The following is a 27,217-nucleotide window of genomic DNA, read 5'->3' as shown; positions in this document are numbered from 1 at the left end:
GCTAGTCCCCCTGACACTAAGGGACAATTTATCATGGCCAATCCACTTAACCCACACATCTTTGGACTGTGGGAGGAAACCGGATCACCCGGAGGAAGCCCTCGCAGACACTGGGAGAATGTGCAAACTCCACACAAGCCGCAAATCGAATCCGGGTCCCCGGCGCTGTGAGGCAGCAGTGCTAACCACTGTGCTACCGTGCCGCCTGCACTTGTGCAGTGCGAAGTGGGGTATAAAGGCTGAACTGACAAGTGTGAGAGTCCTTCTCCAATATTGTTCTGCTTCATGCTGATGTTTGGTTAGGCTCTGACTTGGGCCACGTTTACACTACAAATACTGTGGTGCAGTGAAGCTAAATGGGCCAGCCCTACTACTGCCTTTGCACTGTGGCTGTATCCTCAGACAGCTGGGGCTTTTAAAAAAAAAATTCATTCATGGGACATGTGTGTCACTGGCTGGTCAGCATTTATTGCTCATCTCTAGTCACCCTCGAACTGAGTTGCTTGCTGGGCCATTTCAGAAGCCACTTGAAAGTCAATCACGTTGCTGTGGCTCTGGAGTTGCATGTAGGCCAGACCGGGTCAAGATGGCAGATTTCCTTCCCTAAAGGACATTAGTGAGCCAGATGGGTTTTTCCGACAATTGACAATGGTTTCATGGTCGTAAGCAGATTCTTAATTCCAGATTTTTTTTAAATTGAATTCAAGTTCCACCATCTGCCATGGATGCCCAGGACATTAGTTAAGTTTCTGAATTAATAGGCTAGCGATTATATCATTAGGTCATTGCCTTCCCTTGCTGTATGCATCTTTGATAGTAGGCACAGACAGAGACAACTGGGTTTGATGCATGTACTATTTGCCTAATAGCACACTCCTTTCCATTACCCCGGAGAACTGATGGAAGATGCCACAAAGGGTACTGTTGATAAGGTGTTGGTGAAATTTCCTTGGATGCATTCATTGATGAGGGTGGATATCATACCGGGTGGCACAGTGGTTCGCAATGCTGCCTCACAGTGCCAGGGACCCAGGTTCAATTCCGGCCTCGGGTCACTGTGTGGAGTTCTCCCCGTGTCTGTGTGGATTTCCTCTGGATTTGCTCTAGTTTCCTCCCACAGTCCAAAGATGTGTAGGTCAGGTGGATGGGCCATGCTAAATTGCCCCTTAGTGTGAGGGGGACTGGCAGGGTACATAAATGGGGAGGGCCTGGATGGGATTGTGGTCGGGACAGACTCGATGGGCTGAATGGGCCTCCTTCTGCACTGTAGGGATTCTATGATAATCTTGTTAATCTCTGTGTAGTCTTGTGTTAATCTTGTGTACTTACTTGAAGCAAGGAGTCCAGTCAATATTCTGCTCAAATGAAGAAAAAACAAGTGATCTCCTGTTTTTCCTATTGTTCAATCTGGACAGCTGAACAGCAGCATTCAGCAATGTTGTCTATCAAAATTGGTTGGATTTTTCAAGTTGCAGGCGAATGTTTCCTCTACCTTTTTTATTGTTAATGAACAGGGTTAATCATAGGCTTGAACACCGAGCTTAAGAGCAAAGAAAGAATTGTGTGTCTGTCGTGAATGTCCAAACATGCTTCACACCTAATGAAGTAATTTTGAAGTGAGGTTAGTGTTGTAAAATGTAGGGAGCAATGAAAGCTGATTGTTACATAGCAAGGTCCCTCAAACAGCAGCGAGTTAATGACTAATCAGTTTTAGTGATATTGGTTGAGGACTAAATACTGGCCTGCTCAGAAGGCAGAACTTTCCGAAATCCATTGCAAATTATTATCGACCGCAAGCTGGCGCAATGGTTGGCACTGCTGTTTCACAGCATCAGGGACCCGGGTTTAATGCGGGCCTTGGGTGACTGTGTGTGAACTCCGCACACAATCTCCCCATATTGGCGTGGGTTTCCTCCAGGTGCTCCAGTTTCCTCCCACAGTCCAAAGATGTGCAGGTTGGGTGGATTGGCCATGCTAAATTGCCCGTTAGTGTCCCAAGATGGTGTAGGTTAGGGGGATTAGTGGGGTTATTATGTGGGGTTAAGGGAATAGACTCTGGGTGGAATGCTCTGTCGGAGTCAGTGCAGACTTGATGGGCCAAATGGCCTCCTTCTGCACTGTAAGGGATTCTATTTAAGAGTCACTATCATTAAGCCTCTCGTCAATAAAATGGAGCTGAAAGTTCCCATCCATACTGAAAGCTACAACCACTGCTAAAGTGTGCCAAAATCAACTTTTTAAAATTTCAGTCAAATATCCCAAAGTTGTCTTGAGGCTAGACTACTCTTGGAGTATGCATGATGCCAATGAACTGGCCATGCTTACAAATTGCATTATTATTGCTGAATGATCCCTTAGTTCTCACTAGTCTTCCTAAACACACCGAACCATTGCGAATGTATGGAAATCGTGTTCGGACTGGGATGGGTGGAATGTGCAATTTCATGAGCCCCACAAATCCACAGGTTGCACCATCAGTGTAGTTGTTTAATTCACTCACTGAAATGGCCAATTGTTTACCTTAACCACGGCTAGACCCAGAATAAAAGAGACTATTTCCAGTCTACTTTCAATAAGCTCAGAACAATTGATTTCTTTCAAAAACAAAACTTCTTTTTTTAAAAAAAAATTGCAATAAGAGGTTAACATACAATTTATAGTCTGGAAATATAATAGTTTACCACTTTTTTAGAATCTTGATACACACACACAGCACTTTAAGAAAAAGGATGAAGTTCAAAAAGGTCTTGATGCTGTCGATTTTTTTGGTGTTTTTGTTGTGACAAAGGATCTACAGGTCACCACAGTTGGTTGGAAGTCCTTTCCAAAGGATTTTTGGTGAAGCATTGTTGACTCTAGTTTGCCGCAGGCTTTCGAAATGCAGATGAGTTATATGAATTCTCTGGAAGAAGTTTCACAACACCAGGTTAAAGTCCAACAGGTTTATTTGGAGCACTGCTCCTTCATCAGGTGAGTGAAGTGCTGACTCAAGTGACTCACCTGATGAAGGAGCAGTGCTCCGAAAGCCTGTGATTCCAAATAAACCTGTTGGACTTTAACCTGGTGTGAGACTTCTTACTGTGCCCTCCCCAGTCCAACGCCGGGCATCTCCACATTGAGAATTTTCTGGTTGAAGGTGGACACCCACTCAGGACTGCAGGCAATACAAGGAGAGCAAGGAACAATCCTTCCTTCACAGTTTGCTCCTAAGATGCACAGTTTTAAAAAGAAAAACATGTTCAGACAGACCGTCTCCCAGACCAGGTGATTTCGGCCAATCAGCAGGAGCCCACAGTCTGAAAACATTTTTTAAAATTTTAACTCAAGTGAACAAAATAGCCCGTAATCCCCAGGCGTCTTGCTGGTCATTTAGCTGAAGTTACCTGAAGACATCTGATGGGGTTAGAAGAAATATGGTGGGAGGAGACTTGTGTAGAGCATAGATCAATTGCGCTGAATGATTTTCTGCTGTGAATTTGCTGCAACTTTACAGCAACAAAATTCAACTTCAGAAATCTTTTACAAAAAAAAATTTAGCTTAGTGGTAAATCGGAAGGGAATATCTGGATAGTATTTCAGTGCATTTGTTGAGTGAAATGTTACTTACTTTGTAAATTATCCTTAAAATAAATATTGTAAAAGGTCCCATCCCTTTTTTTTTCCTTTCATAGTTTTGCTTTTCTTCCAGCCCTCCCATACAAGATTGCAATTCTCTGGTCAATGGACACCTACATAACCAGACAGTCTTTTGAAAAAGATGTTCTATGAGAAATGCTGGGTGGATGGTGAAGGATTGCAGGCAGAATTAACTCTCTCTCTCTCTGGCCGAGTGCTATTCTCGCTAGACTATTTATCCAGAAACTCAGCTGATGTTCTGGGGTCCCAGATTCTAATCTCGCCACGGCAGACGGTGGAATTTGAATTCAATAAAAAATGTCTGGAACTAAGAATCTACTGATGACCATGGAACCATTGTTGATTGTCAGAAAAACCCATCTGGTTCACAAATGTCCTTTAGGGAAGGAAATCTGCCATCCTTACCTGGTCTGGCCTACATGTGACTCCAGAGCCACAGCAATGGCCCTTGGGCAACTGGGGAAGGGCAATAAATGCTGGCCAGCCAGTGACGCCCATGTCCCAAAAATACATTTAAAACAATTCTGAGCCTCATCATTAGATTGCTGGTTCTTTTGGTCAGAATTCCACATGTCTTTTGAGAATGGTATCTAATAATTTTCAGTACTTATACCTTGCTCATCTCCGATCCCAGCAATCTTGTCACATTTTTACTTTTCATGGTTAGAAATCAGTTACGCCCTTGTCTTTGTCAACATCCCCCTTTGAATCCTCTCTAAACCTTAACAACCGAGTCAAAATGCTGCAAAATCTCAGCAGATCTGACAGCGTCTGTGGGGAGAGAATAGAGCCAACGTTTCGAGTCCAGATGACCCTTCGTCAGAGCTAAAAGCAAAGAGAAGCAGCAAACCTCTCTGCTCCATCAGGGAAGATGGCCAAGCGCACCAAGAAGGTGGGGATCGTGGGGAAATACGGCACTCGCTATGGAGCCTCCCTCCGCAAAATGGTGAAAAAGATCGAGATGAGTCACCAAGCCAAATACACCTGCTCCTTCTGCGGGAAGACAAAGATGAAACGCAGGGCAGTCAGCATTTGGGATTGTGGATCTTGCATGAAAACTGTAGCTGGAGGAGCTTGTGCCTACAACACCACCTCAACTGTTACAGTGAAGTCTGCAATTCGCCGACTATGGGAGCTGAAGGATGAGTGAGCACTGGCTGTGGAGTCTGACCACCCCCCCCTCCCCCCACCAAAGATTTATCTGTCAACAAACTTGTTAATAAAATGTTAAAGGCAAAAACAAAAAAAAAGATTTATACTGTGGTGGGGGTGGGGGGAGCTGGAATGAACAAAGAACAATACAGCACAGGAATAGGCCCTTCAGCCCTCCAAGCCTGCACCGATGATATGCTCCTAACTAGACCATCCGTTTGTATCCCTCTATTCCCAGTCTCTTCATGTGGCTATCTAGATAAGTCTTAAATGATCCTAATGTGTCTGCCTTAACCACCTTGCTTGGTAGTGCATTCCAGGCCCCCACCACCCTCTGTGTAAAATACGTCCCCCACATATCTGTATTGAACCTTGCGCCCCCCTCCCCCCCTTACCTTGAACTTGTGATCCCTTGTGTTTGCCATTTCTAACCTGGGAAAAAGCTTCTAACTGTTCACCCTATCTATGCGCTTCATAATTTTATAAACTTCTATTAGGTCGCCCCTCAACCTCCGTCTTTCCAGGGAGAACAACCCTAGTTTACTCAATCTCTCCTCGTAGCTAATACCCTCCATACCAGGCAACATCCTGGTAAACCTTTTCTGCACTCTCTCCAAAGCCTCCATGTCCTTCTGGTGGTGTGGCGACCAGAACTGGATGCAGTATTCCAGATGGCCTAACCAACGTTCTATATAAATGCAACATCATATGCCAACTTTTATACTCTATGCTCCGTTCAATAAAGGCAAGCGTGCCATATGTCTTCTTCACCACTTTTTCCACCTGTGCTGCCACCTTTAAGGATCTGTGGACTTGCACACCCAGATCCCTCTGTGTGTCTGTACACCTGATGGTTCTGCCACTTATTGTATAGCTCCCCCCTGCATTAGATCTACCAAAATGCATCACTTCGCATTTATCTGGATTAAATTCCATCTGCCATTTCTCCGCCCAATTTTCCAGCCTATCTATATCCTGCTGTATTCTCTGACAATGTTCATCACTATCCGCAACTCCAGCAATCTTTGTGTCGTCAGCAAACTTACTAATCAGACCCACTACATCTTCTTCCAAATCATATACATCACAAACAGCAGAGGTCCCAGTACAGAGCCCTGCGGAACACCACTAGTCACAGACCTCCAATCAGAAAAAGACCCCTCCACTGCTACCCTCTGTCTTCTGTGGCCAAGCCAGTTTTGTACCCATCTAGCTAGTTCACCTTTGATCCCGTGAGATTTAACCTTTTGCACCAGCCTGCCATGAGGGACCTTGTCAAATGCTTTACTAAAATCCATGTAGATGACATCCCTCGTCATCATTTTTGTCACCTCCTCAAGAACTCAACCAAATTTGTGAGACATGATCTCCCTCGTACAAAACCATGTTGTCTATCGCTACTGAGACTATTCAGTTCTAAATGTGCATAGATCCTATCTCTAAGAATCTTCTCCAACAATTTCCCTACCATGGATGTCAAGCTCACTGGCGTATAATTACCCAGGTTATCCTTGCTACCCTTCTTAAATAATGGGACCACATTTGCTATCCTCCAATCAAGAACAACAAAGAACAAAGAACAATACAGCACAGGAACAGGCCCTTCGGCCCTCCAAGCCCGCGCCGCTCCCCGGTCCAGGATTGAATCCTGAATCCAGGATCCCCGCCCAATTTTCCAGCCTATCTACATACCAATATCCTATCCACCGAGCTGTCCCTCACAGCTACGATGCTTTGTTCATTACAACCTATTAACTCACCCCCACCCCCCCATTCCAGACCATGTGATCTCCAGGGAGAGGCGAAAACCCAGAGTGAAAAACCCCAGGGCCAATATGGGGAAAAAAAATCTGGGAAATTCCTCTCCGACCCCCTGAGGCGATCGAAACGAGTCCAGGAGATCACAATGGCCCTGATCGGAAAATGCTTCCCAACCCTATTCATTTCCACTTCCACGAACACCATATGAATTCCCTGCCCCCGAGACAGGTTCCCAACTATCCGCAGTCTCGCTCTGTACTGGCACCAGCAAGATGATCATAGAATGAAGCCTTGAAACGAGAAACAAGGAACAATTAGCCCGCGCTGCTCCCTGGTCCAGACTAGACCACTCTTTTCCCACTCCGTTCATATAGCTGTCTAGATAAGTCTTAAACGTTCCCAGTGTGTCCGCCTCCACCACCTTGCCCGGCAACACATTCCAGGCCCCCACGACCCTCTGTGTGAAATATGTCCTTCTGATATCTGTGTTAAACCTCCCCCCCCTTCACCTTGAACCTATGACCCCTCGTGAACGTCACCACCGACCCGGGGAAAAGCTTCCCACCGTTCACCCTATCTATGCCTTTCATAATTTTATACACCTCTATTAAGTCTCCCCTCATCCTCCGTCTTTCCAAGGAGAACAACCCCAGTTTCCCCAATCTCTCCTCATAACCAAGCCCCTCCATACCAGGCAACATCCTGGTAAACTTCCTCTGTACTCTCTCCAAAGCCTCCACGTCCTTCTGGTAGTGTGGCGACCAGAACTGGACGCAGTATTCCAAATGCGGCCGAACCAACGTTCTATACATCTGCAACATCAGACCCCAACTCTTATACTCTATGCCCCGTCCTATAAAGGCAAGCATGCCATATGCCTTCTTCACCACCTTCTCCACCTGTGACGTCACCTTCAAAAATCTGTGGACTTGCACACCCAGGTCCCTCTGCGTCTCTACACCCTTTATGGTTCTTCCATTTATCATGTAGCTCCTCCCTACATTATTCCCACCAAAATGCATCACTTCGCATTTATCAGGATTGAACTCCATCTGCCATTTCCTTGCCCAAATTTCCAGCCTATCTATATCCTTCTGTAGCCTCTGACAATGTTCCTCACTATCTGCAAGTCCTGCCAGTTTTGTGTCGTCCGCAAACTTACTGATCACCCCAGTTACTCCTTCTTCCAGATCATTTATATAAATCACAAACAGCAGAGGTCCCAATACAGAGCCCTGCGGTACACCACTAGTCACAGGCCTCCAGCCGGAAAAAGACCCTTCCACTACCACCCTCTGTCTTCTATGACCAAGCCAGTTCTCCACCCATCTAGCCACCTCCCCCTTTATCCCATGGGATCCAACCTTTTTCACTAGCCTACCATGAGGGACTTTGTCAAACGCTTTACTAAAGTCCATATAGACAACATCCACGGCCCTTCCTTCTGGGACCTCACCAGTGTCTAATGAAGAAACAAAGATTTCTGTTAGAGGCCCAGCAATTTCATCCCTTGTCTCTCTCAGCAATCTAGGACAGATGCCAGCTGGCCCTGGGGATTTGTCTACCTTAATGCTTCCTAAAACACCTAACACTTCCTCCCTTGTAATTGCGATGGGACAAAGGGAATGTAAATGAGGATACAGACGGCTGAGAAAAGTGCCCATTTAGTGATCAGAATGTGTGAATGGCAAAACAGGGGTACAGATGGTTAAGGGACTGCCAGGGGATTATGCCAGTTACCCTGAAAGGGGGCGGGGGGGGGGGGGGGGAGGCAAGAAGGAGAGCTCGAATGGGAAAGTGGAAAAATGGAAATGAGAAAGAAGGATGATAAAATGGATGAATGTGATGAAAAGAAAGATGAATGGAAATGGAGTGAAGGTGGAGGGGAGAATTCCTGCTCTGAGGTTGATATCAAAGGTACACTGAAGGAGAATTTTAGCATGGCCAATCCACTTAACCTGTACATCTTTGGACTTTGGGTGGAAACTGGAGCACCTGGGGGAAACCCACGCAGACACGGGGAGAACGTGCAGACTCCACACAGACATTGACCCAAGCCTGGGAATCGAACTCTGATCCCTGACGCTGTGAGGCAACAGCGCTGACCACTGCTGCCCAAATGGGGGAATTTGTGCACATGTTGGGAGATGACATTGAAACAAACTGGTCAAACAAGCCTGAAGAGGTCTTGGAGTTAAATGCAAGGAAACAGGCAAAGCTAAAGGGAGGAATTGGCACCTGAAATGCTTGAAGGATACATATACTAAGCTCAAAAGGGTGTAAATTACTATATTGACTCCTTGGTCTTCTACCATTTGACCTCGAGTTCTGTGTTACACGACCTGCCACCCTTTATTCTTCTCGCTGGCAACTTGAACCCAGTTGAAGTTTATCATGCATCTCACTAAGTTTGTATTAATGATGCCGTTTTCATTAACCCTGCAGTACAAATGTTGTCACGTCACAGCATCAATGAGATTATTGACAATATTACGAACACTGTTGACGCTGCTGCCATGACAACAGAGTTAAACCGAATAAAATGTCCACTTAAGATAAATAGATGTTCTCAGTAGCAATAGATCATAAGCAATGATTCCAAAGCTGCAATTTAATCTTAGGACTCAGATAAAATGCTTTAAATTGCTTGCCATCTGTTGTTATGGTTTCTAATGCCGTCTTAGCCTCTTGATGAGATTACTATCTTTGAACATGATTCTTTATTGTCCACTGTTCTTCTCCAAATGATCAGTTTCCTTTAACTATATAAATAGCTGACTTTAGCAATCCTGCTGGAAAGTAATTCACCTTTTGGATTATCGAAGGTGTATTTACTGACTGGATTGAGGCAAATTGATGACTAGTTGTTTCACTGGTTGGATCCGACACATGGACATTGCAATCTTGCTGTGCACTGGATGATTAGTTCAATTCCTGTTTTTTTAATCTATTTGTGGGAAATAGGCGTCGCTGGCTGGGCCAGGATTTATTGCCCATCTTTAATTGCCCTTGAGAGGGTGGTGGTGAGCTGTCTTCTTGAATCATTGCAGTCCACGTGCAGTGGGTTGACCTACAATGCATTTAGGGAGGGAATTCCAGGAGTTCTGACCCAGCGACTGCGAAGGAATGGCCGTACATTTCCAAGTCAGGATGCCGAGTGTGTTGGAGGGGAACTTGCAGGTGGTGGTGGTGTTCCCATGTATCTGCTGCCCTTGTTCTTCTGGATGGAAGTGGTTGTGGGTTTGGAAGGTGCTGTTTAAGGATCTTTGGTGAATTGCTGCGATGCATCTTGTAGATGGTGTACATTGCTGCTACTGAGTGTTGGTGGTGGAGGGAGTGAATGTTTGTGAATGTGGCACCAATGAAGCTGGTTTGTCCGTGATGGTGTCGAGTTTCTTGAGTGTTGTTGGAGCTACACACATCCAGGCAAGCGGGATGTATTCCATCACACTCTTGACTTGTGCCTTGTAGATGGTGGATAGGGTTTACAGATTCTGTTGGTGATCCTATGAAGGTATTAAATATAGTTTCTGGTCAAGGCTAATATCTATTGGAACTGTCGATCAATCTCAAATCAACCTCCACTCAATATTTCCCAAAGGACTATAAAACCCCAGAACATTGCATTAGATTATATTTGATTTGATTTATTATTGTCACATGTATTAATGTATAGTAAAACTATTGTTTCTTGTGCGCTATACAGACAAAGCATACCATACATAGAGAAGGAAAGGAGAGGGTGAAAACTGTCATGTTACAGTCATAGCTAGGGTGTAGAGAAAGATAACCTTAATATGAGGTAAGTCCATTCAAACGTCTAGCAGGGAAGAAGCAGTCCTTAAGTCGCTTGGTACGTGACGTCAGGCTTTTGTATCTTTATCCAGATGGAAGAAGCGGAAGAAAGAATGTCCAGGGTGCGTGGAGTCCTTGATTATGCTGGCTGCTTTTCTGAGGCAGCGGGAAATGTAGACAGAGTCAATGGGTGAGAGGCTGGTTTACATGATGGACTGGGTTTCTTTCACGACCCTTTGTAGTTTCTTGCGGTCTTGGACAGCGCAGGAGCCATAGCAAGTTGTTAGGACTAATCTTTCGAAGCACTTCATAATGATGCATGTCGGAGCCACCAGATGATAGACATTAAGGTACGCTGCCTGGCTTTTCTTTTGTACCGGGCTCTTTTAAAACCAGCACGATGTCCATTATATTGCTTTAGTAATAACTAGAGACACCAAATGCAGACAAAACAGTGCCGAAAACTTCCAGGGCCTGCTAGAAACATCCTGCAAATGAAGATGACTAAAATACATTTCTTAAAGGCACAGTATCGGCAGCACTTGCTGACCAATCCCAAGTGTGCTAAGAATTAGACTAACAACCAATTTAAGATTATCACTTGGATTTGTAGTGTAGCTCAATTTTGCTTGTTAGAAGCTACATATATTTATATGCTGGGTCCTATCCTCTGAAGGCAAAAGGAATATGTCCTTTTTTTGAATAAAGAGCATGGATGACTGCAGCAACCTTGTGTGTTCACCATAGCAATGTATCAACCAATCGGAGCCGACTTGCCAACCAATCAGCCCCCCTTTTCTCCTGCAGTTAAAATCGTTGTTCCCTTTGAAATTTGGTATTCTTGCACCTGTCCTGATGAATACAAGGTGAAAAGCTTCAACAGTACGTCTCTTTTCTCGGAAACTGATGTGCAGTTCCAAACAGTCTAGCTTTAGCACCTTGCTGTAAACCCTACCATCGAGGATGTTGGGGGGGAGAACAAAAATATTTTTTTAAAAAAGGGTAACATTTTGAAATGTCACCTTTGCTGTCAGATAAAAGCAACTGGACAGCCTGTTGGAAAAATTGAGACATCTGTTTGAGAAATGGGATGGGCAAATCACAAAGCAAAGTGGGATAGGTGATCACCGAGTAAGAGATATCGGAGTACGAAATTAATAAGCTGGAAACAAGACTGGTGATTAGCATATTTTCCCCTGTGGAGTAGCAGGTGTGTGAACAGCGTCTCGGCAGAAGAAAGTAATGTTGTGTCAATCAAGCTGGAAGAAAAATCTGATAATAACTGGTTTGAAAGTAATAAAGACAGGAGGATAAGCCACTCCTAGGTGATCAAATACTATATCAACATGACACATGCTCTGCTGCTGAGGTGCTGGGAACAGTCTCTGTGGATCAGAGCGTACTACAATTAAATAATTCAGCCTCCACTGTTAAATTGGTGTTTCACCAGATTACCTTTGGGGATATTGAAATTGTTCACAGTTTATCATGTTGGACGCACATATGTGAATATTCATCTCCATCAGAGTGCTCTATATGTGAAGTGTAGCCCCCGATGTTGCAAATAGTTTTGATTTTGATTTTGATTATTGTCGCATGTATTGGCATTCAGTGAAAAAAGTATTGTTTCTTGCGCAGTATACAGACAAAGCGTACCGATCACAGAGAAGGAAAGGAGAGAGTACAGAATGTAGTGTTATAGCCATAGCTAGGGTGCGGAGAAAGATCAACTTAATGCAAGGTCAGTCCCTTCAAAAGGTCTGATGGGAGCAGGAAGAAGCTGTCATTGAGTCGGTTGGTACATGTCCTCAGACTTTTGTATCTTTTTCCCCCAACAGAAGAAGATGGAAGAGACAATGTCTGGGATGCGTGGGGCCCTTAATTATGCTGGCTGCTTTTCCAAGTCAGCAGAAAGTATAGACAGAGTCAATGGTACCTGGTCTGTGGATGGAGGAAGCTCAAACGACCTCTCCCTCACTGTACCCTTGGAAATATTAGCTGCTGGATATATTGGGACAATGAGGCATTCCTGTATACTGTACAGGTCTGGCAATCTCAGTGTGAAGGTGGCATGTTCGCTAAGGCATGCATCGCAGCAACGTTGGAACAGGACTAGGCCATTCAACCCCTCAGGCCTACATGACACCATTCGACTTAATCATGGCTGATGTGCAGCAGTCTGTTGTCCCCTACAGAGGAAAGTGAAGAAAGTGTTAAGATGCTGTGTGAATTGAGAACCTTTTGAGATCGGTGGCACAGTGGGTTAGCACTGCTGCCTCATAGCGCCAGGAACCCGGGTTCAGTTCCGGCCTCTGGTATGTGGAATTTGCATGTTCTCCCAGAATCTGCGTGGGTTTCCTCTGAGAGCTCTGGTTTCCTCCCACACTCCAAAGATGTGCAGGTGAGGTGAATTGGCCGTGCTGAATTGACTCTTAGTGGCCCAAGATGTGTTAGTTAGATGGATTAGCCATGGTAAATTTTGTGTGGTTAGGGGAATAGGGCGGAGGGGAGGGCCTGGCTTTCATGCTCTTTTGCTGAGTTAGTGAGCTGAATGGCCACTTTCTGCACTGTAGGCATTCTATGGTTCTATGTACTTGCAGTGAATAATACTCTGTCGTTCTGCATGACATTATTGGACCAATCTTGTGGGTGCCACTTTCATTACTTAACCAGTGAGGGGAAGCAATAGCCAAGTGGTATTGTCAGATTATTACATAGAAACATAGAAACCCTACAGTGCAGAAGGAGGCCATTCGGCCCATCGAGTCTGCACCGACCACAATCCCACCCAGGCCCTACCCCCACACATTTACCCGCTAATCCCTCTAACCTACGCATCCCAGGACACTAAGGGGCAATTTTTAACCTGGCCAATCAACCTAACCCGCACATCTTTGGACTGTGGGAGGAAACCGGAGCACCCGGAGGAAACCCACGCAGACACGAGGAGAATGTGCAAACTCCACACAGACAGTGACCCGAGCCAGGAATCGAACCTGGGACCCTGGAGCTGTGAAGCAGCAGTGCTAACCACTGTGCTACCGTGCCGCCACTCAGCTAATGTTCTGGGGACTCGTGTTCAAATCCTGCACGGCAGATGGTGGAATTTGAATTCAATAAAAAATATCTGGAATTAAGAATCTACTGATGACCATGAAACCATTGTCAATTGTCAGAAAAACCCATCTGGTTCAGTAATATCTTTTAGGGAAGGAAATCTGCCATCCTTACCTGCTCTGGCCTATACATGACTCCAGAGCCACAGCAATGTGGTTGATTCTCAACTGCCCTTGGGGAACTAGGGGCGGGCAATAAATGCTGACCAGGCAGCGATGCACATGTCCCATGAATGAATAAAAAAGTCAATGTTCTACTTGTGTATGCTCTCCAGTATGGCCTCATTTTGATTTTTCTTTTTAACAGTGCTTTACTGATTTATGCCCCTACCTATTGACGACTACTAATTGTGTTTATGAAGCAGATATAGACCAAGACCTTGAAAGCAGATGGGATATGCTGCACACTTTCTGGATATTAGAACTTGTCTGCATCTTTTTCATGAAACCACTTTCAGACTTGTCTGTGAGCACCAAGTTGCAGTGAACACTTTTTGATCAGCAAAATACCGTGGTGAGGGAGGGGGAATGCTGGAATCTGAAACAAAAACAGAGAATGCTGGATAAGTTCAGCAGCTCTGGCGGCATCCTTGGCGAGAGGAAATGTTTCAAGTTGAAGTCTACAAGATTATGAGGGGCATGGCTAGGGTGGATAGTCAGAAGCTTTCTTCCAGGGTGGAAGAGTCAATTACAAGGAGGGGGGGGGCATAGGTTTAAGGTGCGAGGGGCAAGGTTTAAAGGAGATGAACGAGGCGAGTTTTTTACACAGAGGGTGGTGGGTGCCTGGAACTCGCTGCCGGGGGAGGTAGTGGAAGCAGATATGGTAGTGACTTTTGAGGGGTGTTTGGACAAATACATGAATAGGATGGGAATGGAGGGATATGGTCCCTGGAAGGGTAGAGGGTTTTGGTTCAGACGGGCAGCAAGGTCGGTGCAGGCTTGTAGGGCCGAAGAGCCTGTTCCTGTGTTGTAATTTTCTTTGTTCTAAGTCCGTTTGACTCTTCTTGGGAACTAAAAGAGAGGGAAAATGTGTTGGATATTATACTGCAGCAAGAGCGACTGCAACAAAACTGTAGCAAACTTATGAACAAGAGACAGATAGCCCGGTATGTTGGGAGAGGGAGGGGGAGTTGCATTGAGACCAAAAAAAGTATGGGATATCTGTTTTTGTTGCAGGAAGCACTTGTCATCTGTGAGGTGACCGTACATCATGGGGTGAATTTTCCCATTCTGCCCACCGTAGGAATCTTAGCGGGCGAGGGGCGGACCTCTGGTGGGATTTTCTGATTTCGGGGCGAGCGCGGCCAGAAAATCCTGCCCTACGAGTATTCCTTGAACTGCTTCCATTGTGCGAAGACTGAAACTGAATGCTGCTCAGGCGGCAGGGGAAGGATGGAAGAGTTATAAGGAAACAAAGTTCTGTTAACTTTAAGCTTCTCAAAACCTCAATGTCCCCAAAATGCTTTTTCAAGTGTAGCCACCTTTGCAATGTAGTCACTGTTGGCCAGGACACGGGGGATAACCCCTCTACTCTTTGTAAAACACCCCATGACATTTGCTTGAGAGAGGTTTACTGTCTCATCCGAACGATGGCACTTCTGGCAGTGCAGCACTCTCAATTCGGCACGGAAGATGTAATGGCAGTCAGGAGTTTTGAGAATTTATGGAGGGAAAATATTGGTTTAAATTAACAGATTTCTTCAATTCATCCTTGTATGCCTCAATGTCCTGACAGCACAGAGGTTAACATTGACGTTTTCTATAATTTACCACGTGCTTGTCTGTAATGGAGATTGGAGGAAAAGGCTTATCCATTTATCCCACAGAGAGTTCCTTCAGATCTTCACTCCTACAAAAATAATACTTCCATGATCTCATTCCAGATCGGATCTTTTGCTCCAGTTGGATTTCTGTACTGTCTTTTCTCCCTTTGCAATTTGAGAGGTTTAAATATCCCATCGTGTACCAAGCAAGTACTCCCCAGCATGAATGAATGTGCCCCCTGTTTGGATAGGTTGGTGTGTGGACTGTAAAGTTCACCTTTTAGTACACCTACTGAGATGAGGAATATCGGCTATTGAGCAGTGTTCTTTGTAACCCTTCACTGAACCATAACTCTCAGCTAATCCTTGATTAATGTGCTGATAGCAATTCCTAGACCACAGCTTCTACTTCGACCGATTTTCTTTTTAACGCCCCTCGTACACACTGGCTCTTTCACGCACACGCATTATTCCTGTAATACTCTTAACTATAAACTATTGGAGCAACTTAGCAGTTCTGTGCTTGAACTGAGGAGGTCATTGGCTGTGTTTATCAATCAATTTGAGTAAGGGTTTTCATCCACTTTCAGACTCAGATGTCTTGGTAGATATCTCGGATGTCTTGTACCTGTCCCAAGTAATATATGGTGATTTCAGCTTTCAGAACAGATTTTCCATTTAATGTGGTATGAAGAGGGACATGCTAACAAGTTGACACTTTATTAGACTTCAGTAGATAGAACCATAGGATCCCTGCACTGCAGAAGGAGGCCATTCAGCCCATTGAGCCTGCACAGATAACGCTCCCAACCAGGCCCCATCTCTGCAACCCCACTAAGGGTCATGATATAGAGATGTCGGCGTTGGACTGGGGTGGGCACAGTAAGAAGTCTCACAACACCAGGTTAAAGTCCAACAGGTTTATTTGGAATCACAAACTTTCGGAGCGCTGCTCCTTCATCAGGTGAGTGGGTTCCAAATAAACCTGTTGGACTTTAACCTAGTGTTGTGAGACTTCTTACTATGCCCACCAGGGGTCAATTTACCACGGCCAATCAAACTGACCCACACATCTTTGGATTGTGGGAGGAAGCCGGAGCACCCGAAGGAAACCCACGCAGACACGGGGAGAACGTGCAGACTCCACACACAGTCACCCAAGGTGGGAATCTAACCTGGGTCCCTGGCGCTATGAGGCAGCAGTGCTAACCACTGTGCCACCGTGCCATCCATTCACTGTTCAGCTTCCAGGAGAAAATTCTGCTGATGAGCAAATTGATTGCTTGAAAACGTGGTCATGGTGCATAAGAGAACAATGGGCTGGATTTTTGCTTGGGACCCTGGCGCTAGGACCAAATGTGGATCATGACTTGACATTGTGTCAGACATGGTCACCCAGACACAGTTTCAAAGGAATGGCCTATTAATAGCCAAAAGGCCAGACTAGCTGTCCAATTTAAGGATGGTGGGTTGACTCCTGACACTGGAGGACCAATAAGACTGATAGAGCGACAGCAAGTAAGGGAGAGCTCCTCAAGCTGGTGGTGCCTTCTCAGCCTTTGTAAAGGTTTTGAAAATTTAAAAAATGGCCACAGCTGCCAGGCCGGCAGTGTGAAAGGGAAGCACCTCCACAGGGTCTGTGCCTCCAACTGTGGTCATCTTTCTGCACTGGTACTGGTGAGGGAGGCAGGTGCAGAGTGGCTTAGGAAGATGCAAGGGGATGATATTCGAGAGCACTCGTGCCTCCCGATGACCTGGAGTTTCCCTCCTTTCATTGGCCATATTTCATCTATTGCAGGGAGTCCACTGTTATAGAATCATAAAATCCCTACAGTGCAGAAGGAGGCCATTCGGCCCATCGAGTCTGCACCAACCATAATCCCATCCAGGCCCTATTCCTGTAACCCCACATATTTACCCTGCTAATCCCCTGACAGTGGGGTCAATAATTTTCTTAGCATAGCCAATCAACCTAACATGCACACCTTTTGGACTGTGGGAGGAAACCGGAGCACCCGGAGGAAACTCACGCAGACACTGGGAGAATGTAAAAAAATCCACACAGTCACCCGAGACTGGAATTGAACCCGGGTCACTGGCGCTGTGAGGCAGCAGTACTAACCACTGTGCCACCGTGCTGCACTGATGACAGAAAAACCCAGTTGATCGGCAAGAAGGGGCCATTAATAAAGACCTTAATTGCTTCAGTTGGCTATCCACTGCTTGCTGGTGGGTAGCTGTTTCATCTCTGACCCGGTTGTTTGAGAATGGCCCAGAGGTGGGAAGATGCCAGCACAACACTCGCCTGTGGCATCTGCTTGGCAAACTTCAGTCTCGCCACTGGCATTTGACAATCCACCTTGTGAACTTTCTGATTACTGCTAAATTACTGCTTTTGTGATGGAATGGAAAATTAAACAATTGTTAAATTGTTCTTAAGATATGTTCTTAAGACCTGACTGGGGAATGCCAGCATTGTAATTCCTTGCCACTAAGACCCAACTGGGATCCAGGACACGACTGGGGAATTGTAATTCTGTGCTCGTGAACAAAGTTTCTGTTAAAAAGGCAAGTTTGTTTTCATTTCTGCTCCATTCTCGGCTGTCCTGTTTTTTTTTTTCCCTGTTTGGTTTGACAAAGAATTTACATGGGGAAAAGTTAAGCAAAAAAAAGTTTTTGATGTAAAATATAATATTTTGTGTCGTGTGTTTGGGAGGAATGACTATCTTTAGATCGATGGTTCTCAAAGTTCTCTCCTTCACTGAAGGGTTTCTTCACATCATGTTTTGATGTGGTCTAGAATCACTGGCCAAAATTGTATCCCCCACCCCCACACCCCACCCCCATCATGAACCCTGTGTGGGCTGAGACAGTATGAGGGGAAGGTTTCAAAAGTGAACGCGTTGATGGGAGCTGCCATGTCTCTAGCCATCCTGCCTTCACTTGCATTTTACCGTTCGCAGGATAGATGTCAACCAGCCAGCCCCCTCCTTACGCCGGTTGATGCTCTTAAGTGGCCAGTGGTTTGATTTATTGGAATGATTCTTGGGCTCCCAAGGGTTAAATTACAAGGAGGGCTTGCACTAATTAGGCTTTTTTTCTCTGGAATTTAGAACACTAATTGGTCACTTCATTGAGGTTTGCAAGACATTCAGGGAAAGAGAACAGGGAGAACGTGCAGACCCCACACAGACAGTCCCCCAAGGCCAGAATTGAACCCGGGTTCCTGGCGCTGTGAGGCAGTTGTGCTAACCACTGTGCTGTCCTTTTTGTCAGGTTTTTAAAAAAAATTAAAGGACAAGTTTATTTTTTGCTTCACCTCTATAGAACCAGCGAGATCCATCAGGGGAATGGATAAAATTGGTCAGAGATGAGAAACAACTTCTCTTTTGAACAGAGCATCTGTTTATTGCTGCTGACTAGCAGTGTGGGATTTCCCAATAGCAACTTCCAGATCAAATTAGAACCTCCTCATCATTCAGTTGAATCTGGAAACAGAAGCGAACCTGACCAGCTGGTACGCTGCTGAATGGTTAACTAGTCAAAGGGTACGCTGCTGAATGGTTAACTAGTCAAGGATACACTGCTGAATGGTTAACTGGTCAAAGGGTACGCTGCGGAATGGTTAACTAATCAAAGGGTATGCTGCTGAATGGTTAACTAGTCAAAGCGTTTGCTGCTGAATGGTTAACTAGTCAAGGGTACACTGCTGAATGGTTAACTGGTCAAGGGTACACTGCTGAATGGTTAACTAGTCAAAGGGTACGCTGCTGAATGGTTAACTAGTCAAGGGTACACTGCTGAATGGTTAACTAGTCAAAGGGTACGCTGCTGAATGGTTAACTAGTCAAGGATACACTGCTGAATGGTTAACTAGTCAAGGGTACACTGCTGAATGGTTAACTAGTCAAGGGTACACTGCTGAATGGTTGACTAGTCAAAGGGTATGCTGCTGAATGGTTAACTAGTCAAGGGGGAGGAAAGAAAAGGGATAACAGACAACAGCAATCCTGGGGTTACCAGAAACTGAACGGGACCAGCCATGTAAATACCTTGGCTTTAAAGCAGGTCAGAAGTTGGGAATCCTACGGTGGATAACTCAGCATTTAACTCCCCAAAGCCCATCCACCATCTACAAGGCACAAGTCAAGAGTGTGATTGAATGCTCTCCTATTGCCTCAATTGCGTGCAGTTCCAACAACACTCAAGAAGTTCAACATCATTGAGGCCAAAGCAGCCCACCACCACCTTACACATTCACTCCCTCCACCACCAACACACAATGGCAGGAATGTGTACCATCTACAAGATGCACTGCAGCAATTCGTCAAGGCTGCTGTGCCGGGACATTCCAAATCCAAAATCTAGAAGTACAAGACTAGCAGATGTATGGAAACACCACCAGCTACAACACTCTGTCCAAGCACACATGCACCATCCTGACTTGGAAATATACCAGCCATTACTTCACTGCCAAAATTCTGGAACACCCTCCCTAAAAGCACCATGGGTGTATCTATACCACATAGCCTGCTGAATGGTTAACTAGTCAAGGGGGAGGAAAGAAAAGGGATAACAGACAACAGCAATTGCAACAGTTTAAGTAGACAGTTCACTACCACCTTTCCGAGAGACATTGGTGGCGAGGCCAACATTTACACCCCATCTCCAATGTCCACATCCCAAGAGTGAATGAATTTAAAAAAAAACACCAATTGGAGGCAGCATGAGGAAGAATTAAAGATGGCACTCAATGTGGTCCTTCATGACCATGAATTTCACGAGGATTATTAATGTTCGAAATCAAGCAGATAGATGCCCTGTGTGTATTCTTGCAGTTTAAAAAAAAATTTAACTATTTGATTCAATATAATATCTTTTATATGGCAGCATGGTGGCACAGTGGTTAGCACTGATGCCTCACGGCGCCAGGGACCTGGGTTCAATTCTGGCCTTGGGTACTGTCTGTGTGGAGTTTGCACGTTCTTCCCATGTCTGCATGGGTTTTCTCCGGGTGCTCCGGTTTCCTTCCACAGTCCACAGATGTGCAAGTTAGGTTGGCCATGCTAAATTGCCCCTTTATTGTCAGAGGGTTTAGCAGCGCAAATACGTGGGGTTATGGGAATGCAGCCTGGTTGGGATTGTTGTTGGTACAAGCTTGATGGGCCAAATGGTCTCCTGCACTGTACGGATTCTATGATTCTTTACAATATCTTGGAGGTCATCTTAACTTGGTTAAGTGGAGAAGGGAGAGGGGAACAGGCTAGGCAAATGTGATGAGGACTATTTGCCAATTTGGTGACCAAAGGCTGAATGGCCTGTATTTTTGTCTTGTGAAATCTATGCATTTCATTGGAGAGATTGTTCACTTTGGAAGCCAAAACAAGGCGGCAGATTACTACCAGAATGGCTGTAAATTGGGAGAGGGGAGTGTGCAGTGGGACCTGGGTGTCCTTGTGCACCAGTCGCTGAAGGTAAGCATGCAGGTGCAGCAGGCGGTAAAGAAGGCAAATGGCATGTTGGCCTTCATTGTGAGAGATTTCGAGTACAGGAGCAGGGGTGTGTTGTTGCAATTATACAGAGCCTTGGTGAGGCCACACCTAGAGTATTGTGTGCAGTTTTGGTCTCCTTTTCTGAGGAAGAATATTGTTACTCTCGAGGGAGTGCAATGAAGGTTTACTAGGCTGATTCCAGAGATGGTGGGACAGATGTATGAGGAGAGATTGATTAGGTTAGGACTGTTTTTGCTGGAGTTCAGATGAATGAGGGGGGATCTCATAGAGACTTATAAAATTCGAAAAGGACGAGACAGGGTAGATGCAGGGAGGATGTTCCTGATGGTGGGGGGAGTCCAGAATCGGGGTCACAGTCTGAGGATTCGGGGTAGACCATTTAGGACGGAGATGAGGAGACGTTTCTTCACCCAAAGAGTGGTGAGCCTGTGGAATTCATTACCACAGGAAGTAGTTGATGTCAAAACATTGAATGTATTCAAGAGGTGGCTAGATATAGCACTTGGAGTGAATGGGATCAAAGGAGAAAGCAGGATTAGGCTATTGAGTTGGACGATCAGCCATGATCGTGATGAATAGTGGAGCAGGCTCGAAGGGCCAAATGATGGCCTCCTCCTGCTCCTATTTTCTATGAGAGGAACTGTTGCCCCATTCTAGAACACCTGCAAGCATGCTGTAAACAGATTGGTTAAAAACTCTGAAATAAAATTGCATCAAGTAATTCACTTGCTAAAGTAAATTAAGGCTTATTTACAAGGCAAGTTAATTAGTCTACTTTGTGAAACAGCAACAAACATTATCAAATTATATTGTGACACAAACACCCTCACTGAATATGCAAACTCCCAAAGCCAGGAAGTGATGGCTGGCATTTGAACAATAGTTGATGAGATTATCCCCGAAATTTACATAGAGAAAGCATTAAGTTCTGCAACTGGATTAATGTAATAAAATTAGCCCATCTCTGATTGACGGGGTGAAAATAGGGCATCAGCTGTGTTGCTAAAAGTCGGCAGATTTTGTTTGGCGCACAGAGTGTTCATCTGAAATCACAAACTGGTTCAAATTCACTGGATTGTGACTGTATCCATTTTTCTGTGCACTGGTTCTGTCAGCTGTATCTGTCAAAAGGAATAGCACGTACGTACGCTTTGAAATCTTAATTCTGGGTTGAAGAAAACTGGCCCATGGATCTGAATTGAATGACACCTATCTATTATCATTGCTGTTGTCTCTGTTCATTGCGGCGTGGGGCTTACCAAGTCTCCGGGAATTAAAGATTAATCTGTTTGGCGCTGTTTCTCGTAACACTGGGGAAAAAAATTGTAAGGTCTCTTATTTTTTAAAAAAAAGTGTTTTATTAAGTTCCTTTGAACACTTGTTTATTCATAGAATCTCAACAATGTAGAAGGAGGCCATTTGGCCCATCGAGCCTGCACGAACAACAATCCCACCCAGGCCCTATCCCCGTACATCCTTCAGGAACTTCTTCACCCAGAGGGTGTGTGGTGAACCATCGTTGGTTCCCACTGGATAGTACTGAGCCAGGGTCTGGCCAGTACTACAAGGATGTACATATGTTACTGTTGGGTTGTGCTACTTGTTGCTGTTGGGGTTAGGGTGGGGTTGTTACACCTTTGTACTGTAGTGTTGTGGTACATCCCAGTCGGGCTCCGCCTCCTGGGAGAGGTATAAAAGTCCCTGCTCTGGCTGGGACCCCTCAGTCTGGGATCGTGTATATAATTATTAGCTGCTTCATTACAGTAAATAAAAGCCTTTATTTCCCGAGCATCTAGCCTCGTGTTTGATAACGCGCATCAATTTTATTTACTGTTGTTAAACTCTCGTCGAAGAAAAAAAAAAGAGAGTATGGAGCAGATCCTGAAGCCGGAACGCCTTACACTAGCTCCACGTGTGGTGGGCGCCTCTAACACCTTCGACAACTGGCTGAAGTGCTTCGAAGACTACCTGGCAGCCTCCGCAGCAGTCACCACAGATGATGACAGACTCCGGGTCCTCCATGCGAGGGTAAGCGACACTGTCTACTTCGCGATCCGTGCGGCCACCGATTATACAAAGGCCCTCGAGCTTCTGAAGAAGCGTTATATCAAACCGCCCAATGAAATACACGCTTGTTATCTCTTAGCCACTCGACGACGGCAGTCTGGCAAAACGATGGAGGAATATGCGAACGAGCTCCTACAGCTAGCCAGGGGCTGTAACTGCAAAGCTGTGTCGGCTGAGCAGAGCATGAACGACCTCGCCCGAGATGCGTTTGTGGCGGGAGTCGGATCGTCGTACATTCGACTTAAACTATTGGAGAAAGGTAACATTGACCTTACCCAGGCAATCGAGCTAGCAGAGATGCTGGAGACGGCCTCCAAAAGCTTAGTATTGTATCCGGAAGACCACGTGGAGACAACGTGGCAGGAGCAGTCGCCAATCCCTCCTCGTCCCTCGGGTTCGAAATGCTGCGTAATGGCGTGCTCACACTCGGGCCAGACGACGGCAGCAGCTCCGGGCGGCCCGCGGTGTTACTTCTGTGGGGGAGCGAAGCATACTCGGCAACGGTGTCCCGCTAAAGCTGTGTTGTGCTCCGCCTGCGGTAAGAAAGGGCACTATTCGAAAGTGTGCCGATCTAAATCTAGGAACGGCAGTGCGGCCTGCGATTCTTCAGAGCTCGGCTCTTGGTCGTCGAAATCATCGAGGGGTTCGCCCACGTGCGAGGCCAGGACGACGCCTTTACGGTCGACGGAGTCAGAGGTGTGTGACCACCAGGGGTTGCTGAGTTTGGCGCCATCACCCACGTGCGACTTATGGGAGTGGCCATGTTGGTTGGCACCGACCGCGAACGACCAGCAGGGGTCCTCCTCGTCGATTTCAGCTGCCTGCAGTGGCGCTCATGAACCAACGGTGGCGTCGATCATCCTGGACCAGGCCAAGCCTCATAGACTTGACAAATCTATGATGAACATCCAGCTTGCCTGAGTCCAGAGGATGGTCGCCACTGCAGGGCGTGTCAGGACCCCATGGCCTACCGTCACCTCAGGGTCAACCGGCCTGTGAGTCCGTGGAAGAACAGCTGGACGCTGCCTTGGGGAGAACGCCACCGCAAGTGCCTACTCCGGTGTCACCGCCGGTATTGAGGAGGTCACAACGACGGTGCGGTCCCCCTGACCGTCTGAACTTATAGACTGATGACACTTTATTCTGTTTTTTTTGTACCCCGCCGGCCTTTGTTCTCAAAGGAGGGGTGAATGTGGTGAACCATTGTTCGTTCCCACTGGATAGTACTGAGCCAGGGTCTGGCCAGTACTACAAGGATGTACATATGTTACTGTTGGGTTGTGCTATTTGTTGCTGTTGGGGTTAGGGTGGGGTTGTTACACCTTTGTACTGTAGTGTTGTGGTACATCCCAGTCGGGCTCCGCCTCCTGGGAGAGGTATAAAAGTCCCTGCTCTGGCTGGGACCCCTCAGTCTGGGATCGTGTATATAATTATTAGCTGCTTCATTACAGTAAATAAAAGCCTTTATTTCCCGAGCATCTAGCCTCGTGTTTGATAACGCGCATCAGGGTGTGTGGAATTCCCTGCCCAGTGAAGTAGTTGAGGCTACCTCGTTGAATGTTTTTGAGGCAAGGGTAGATACATTTTTGAACGGTAAAGGAATTAAGGGTTATGGTGAGCAGGTGGGTAAGTAAAGCTGAATCCACAAAAAGATCAACCATGATCTCATTGAATGGCGGAGCAGGCTCGAGGGGCCAGATGGCCTACTGCTGCTCTTAGTTCTTATGTTCTTGTTCATGTGTTTACCCTGCTAGTCCCCCTGACACGAAAGGACAATTTAGCATGGCCAATCCACCTAACCCATACATCTTTGGACAGTGGGAGGAAACCAGAGCACCCGGAGGAAACCCACGCAGACACAGGGAGGACATGCAAACTCCACACAGACAGTCACCCAAGGCCGGAATAGAACCCAGGTCCCTAGCGCTGTGAGCCAGCAGTACTTGCCACTTAGTTGGAAATAGATATTCCAATGGGGGGAAAAAACTGGGGCTGCACGATTGCTGTTCAAGAATCATTTAATCAGTTAACGGAATCTTTGTTCAGTTAGAATGGAAAGATGACATGGTGTGAGGATTGTTTGGGTCAGAGTCCAACAGCAAGGGGGTGAGGATGGAATGCTGGGAAGGTTACATTGGACCAGAGTTAGAAATGCGACTGCTGTCGGGTGATTGGCATTTGAGAGACAATTATGACTTCATGAATATCCGGCAGCGTAATTCAGAGAATTGATGCGCGTCAATAAGCACAAGGAACCAAGACTTCGGTATTGAAGGCTTTAATAAAGTAACAAGGGAACTACTAACACAAATACACCAGTTCAGACTGAAGGGGTCCTGCCGGAGCAGGGGGTCTTATACCTCGCCACCGGAGGCGGGACCCCACTGGAATGTGCCATGATAACTCTTATAACAGGTAAACACCCTAACCCAACAACATAGTACAACCCCACAGTAACAACACCCTAGCCCAACAGTAACATAGTAACAAACCCCAGTGGTGAACCAACGATGGTTCACCACATTCACCCCTCCTTTAAGAACAAAAGGTGGCGGGGTGGACGAAAAACAGGTCATATAAATAGACAATAACAGAAAAATCACAGGATTCACAAGTCCAGACGGTCTGGAGGACCGCACCGACGCTGCGATCTCCTCAACACTGGTTGCGAAACCGGAGCAGGTGCCGATCTCTTCAACACCGGTTGCGAAACCGGAGCAGGTGCTTGTGGTGGCGCTCTTTCCAAAGCAACGTCTGGCTGTCCCCTCAAGGACTCCCGGGCCGGCCAGCCCTGGTGAGGTGATGGTGCAGGGGATCCTGGAACGTTTGGTGGTAGTGGTGGTGGTGATGATGATGGTGGCGCCGATCTCCGAGTCTCAGGCAAGCTGTACATGGGAGTAAAAGTGTTATGCACTGGTCCCGGTGCTGACCGCGCCACGTCTGGGGAAGTAATGAGGAGTAGTGGATTCGTGACTGGGGGAATAGGAGCGACAGGAGTTGCTACGTCCCCTGCGGGTGCCAGGTCTCTAATGGAGACAGTGTCCTCTCGCCCATCAGGATATGCCACATAGGCATACTGAGGGTTGGCGTGGAGGAGTTGGACCGGTTCGACCAAGGGTTCGGACTTGCGAGCCCTCACATGGCGCCGCAGAAGGACGGGTCCTGGGTACGTCAACCAGGCTGGCAATGAGGTCCCCGAGGACGACTTCCGAGGGAATGAGAACATCCTCTCGTGGGGAGTAGCATTGGTTGCCGTACACAGGAGGGAGCGGATAGAATGGAGCGCATTTGGAAGGACCTCCTGCCAACGGGAGACTGGAAGGCCCCTGGATTTCAGTGCCAGTAGGACAGCCTTCCAGACTGTAGCATTCTCCCTTTCCACCTGTCCGTTACCCCTAGGGTTGTAGCTCGTGGTTCTACTAGAGGCAATCCCGAATGAGAGCAGGAATTGCCTCAAGTCGTTGCTCATGAACGACGAGCCCCTGTCGCTATGAATGTAGCAGGGGTACCCGAACAGGGTAAAAAGTTCACTGAAAACCTTAATGACGGTGGCAGTTGACGTGTCCGCACAGGGGAAAACAAACGGAAACCGGGAATACTCGTCTATTATATTGAGAAAATAGACATTCCGGTCCGTTGAGGGAAGGGGGCCCTTAAAATCCACACTCAGCCTCTCAAAGGGGCGAGTGGCCTTGACCAATTGTGCCCGGTCTGGTCGATAAAAGTGTGGTTTGCATTCTGCGCAAATCCGACAGCTTCTAGTCACTGACCTGACATCCTCCACCGAGTAGGGCAGGTTGCGGGCTTTGATGAAGTGGTAGAGTCTGGTGACTCCAGGATGACACAGATCATTGTGGAGAGCCTTCAAGCGGTCCTCCTGCATGATGGCGCATGTTCCGCGCGAGAGGGCATCCGAGGGCTCATTGAGCTTCCCTGGACGATACATAATATCGTAATTATAGGTGGAGAGCTCAATTCTCCACCGCAAGATCTTATCGTTCTTGATCTTGCCCCTCTGCGTGTTACTGAACATAAACGCCACGGATCGTTGATCCGTGATCAGGGTGAACCGCTTACCTGCCAGGTAATGGCGCCAGTGTCTGACTGCCTCCACAATGGCCTGAGCCTCCTTTTCCACCGCTGAGTGCCGAATTTCTGGGCCTTGAAGGGTGCGGGAAAAGAACGCGACGGGCCTGCCTGCCTGGTTTAGTGTGGCGGCTAGGGCGAAGTCAGATGCATCACTCTCCACCTGGAAAGGGATGGATTCATCCACCGCGTGCATCGTGGCTTTCGAGATGTCGCTCTTCAAAACCTTGAAGGCCAATTGGGCCTCCGGCGTAAGTGGGAAGGTCATGGACTTAATGAGCGGACGAGCTTTGTCCGCATAGTTGGGGACCCACTGTGCATAATATGA

At 46.6% G+C, this 27,217-nt stretch overlaps 1 protein-coding gene and 1 pseudogene across 4 annotated transcripts in view; both read left to right on the top strand.

Moving 5' to 3' along the window:
- Positions 1–27,217, top strand: part of ccser1 (coiled-coil serine-rich protein 1) — a 1,298,783-nt gene that overhangs the window by 67,253 nt on the left and 1,204,313 nt on the right. The gene's annotated exons all lie outside the window — the stretch shown is intronic.
- LOC144497971 (large ribosomal subunit protein eL43 pseudogene) lies at positions 4,492–4,824 on the top strand (annotated as a pseudogene).

This window comes from Mustelus asterias, chromosome 1 (assembly GCF_964213995.1).
Source record: "Mustelus asterias chromosome 1, sMusAst1.hap1.1, whole genome shotgun sequence".
Classification (NCBI taxonomy): domain Eukaryota; kingdom Metazoa; phylum Chordata; class Chondrichthyes; order Carcharhiniformes; family Triakidae; genus Mustelus; species Mustelus asterias.
Note: the sequence above shows the minus strand (reverse complement) of the source record. Positions and strands in the feature narration are given on the sequence as shown.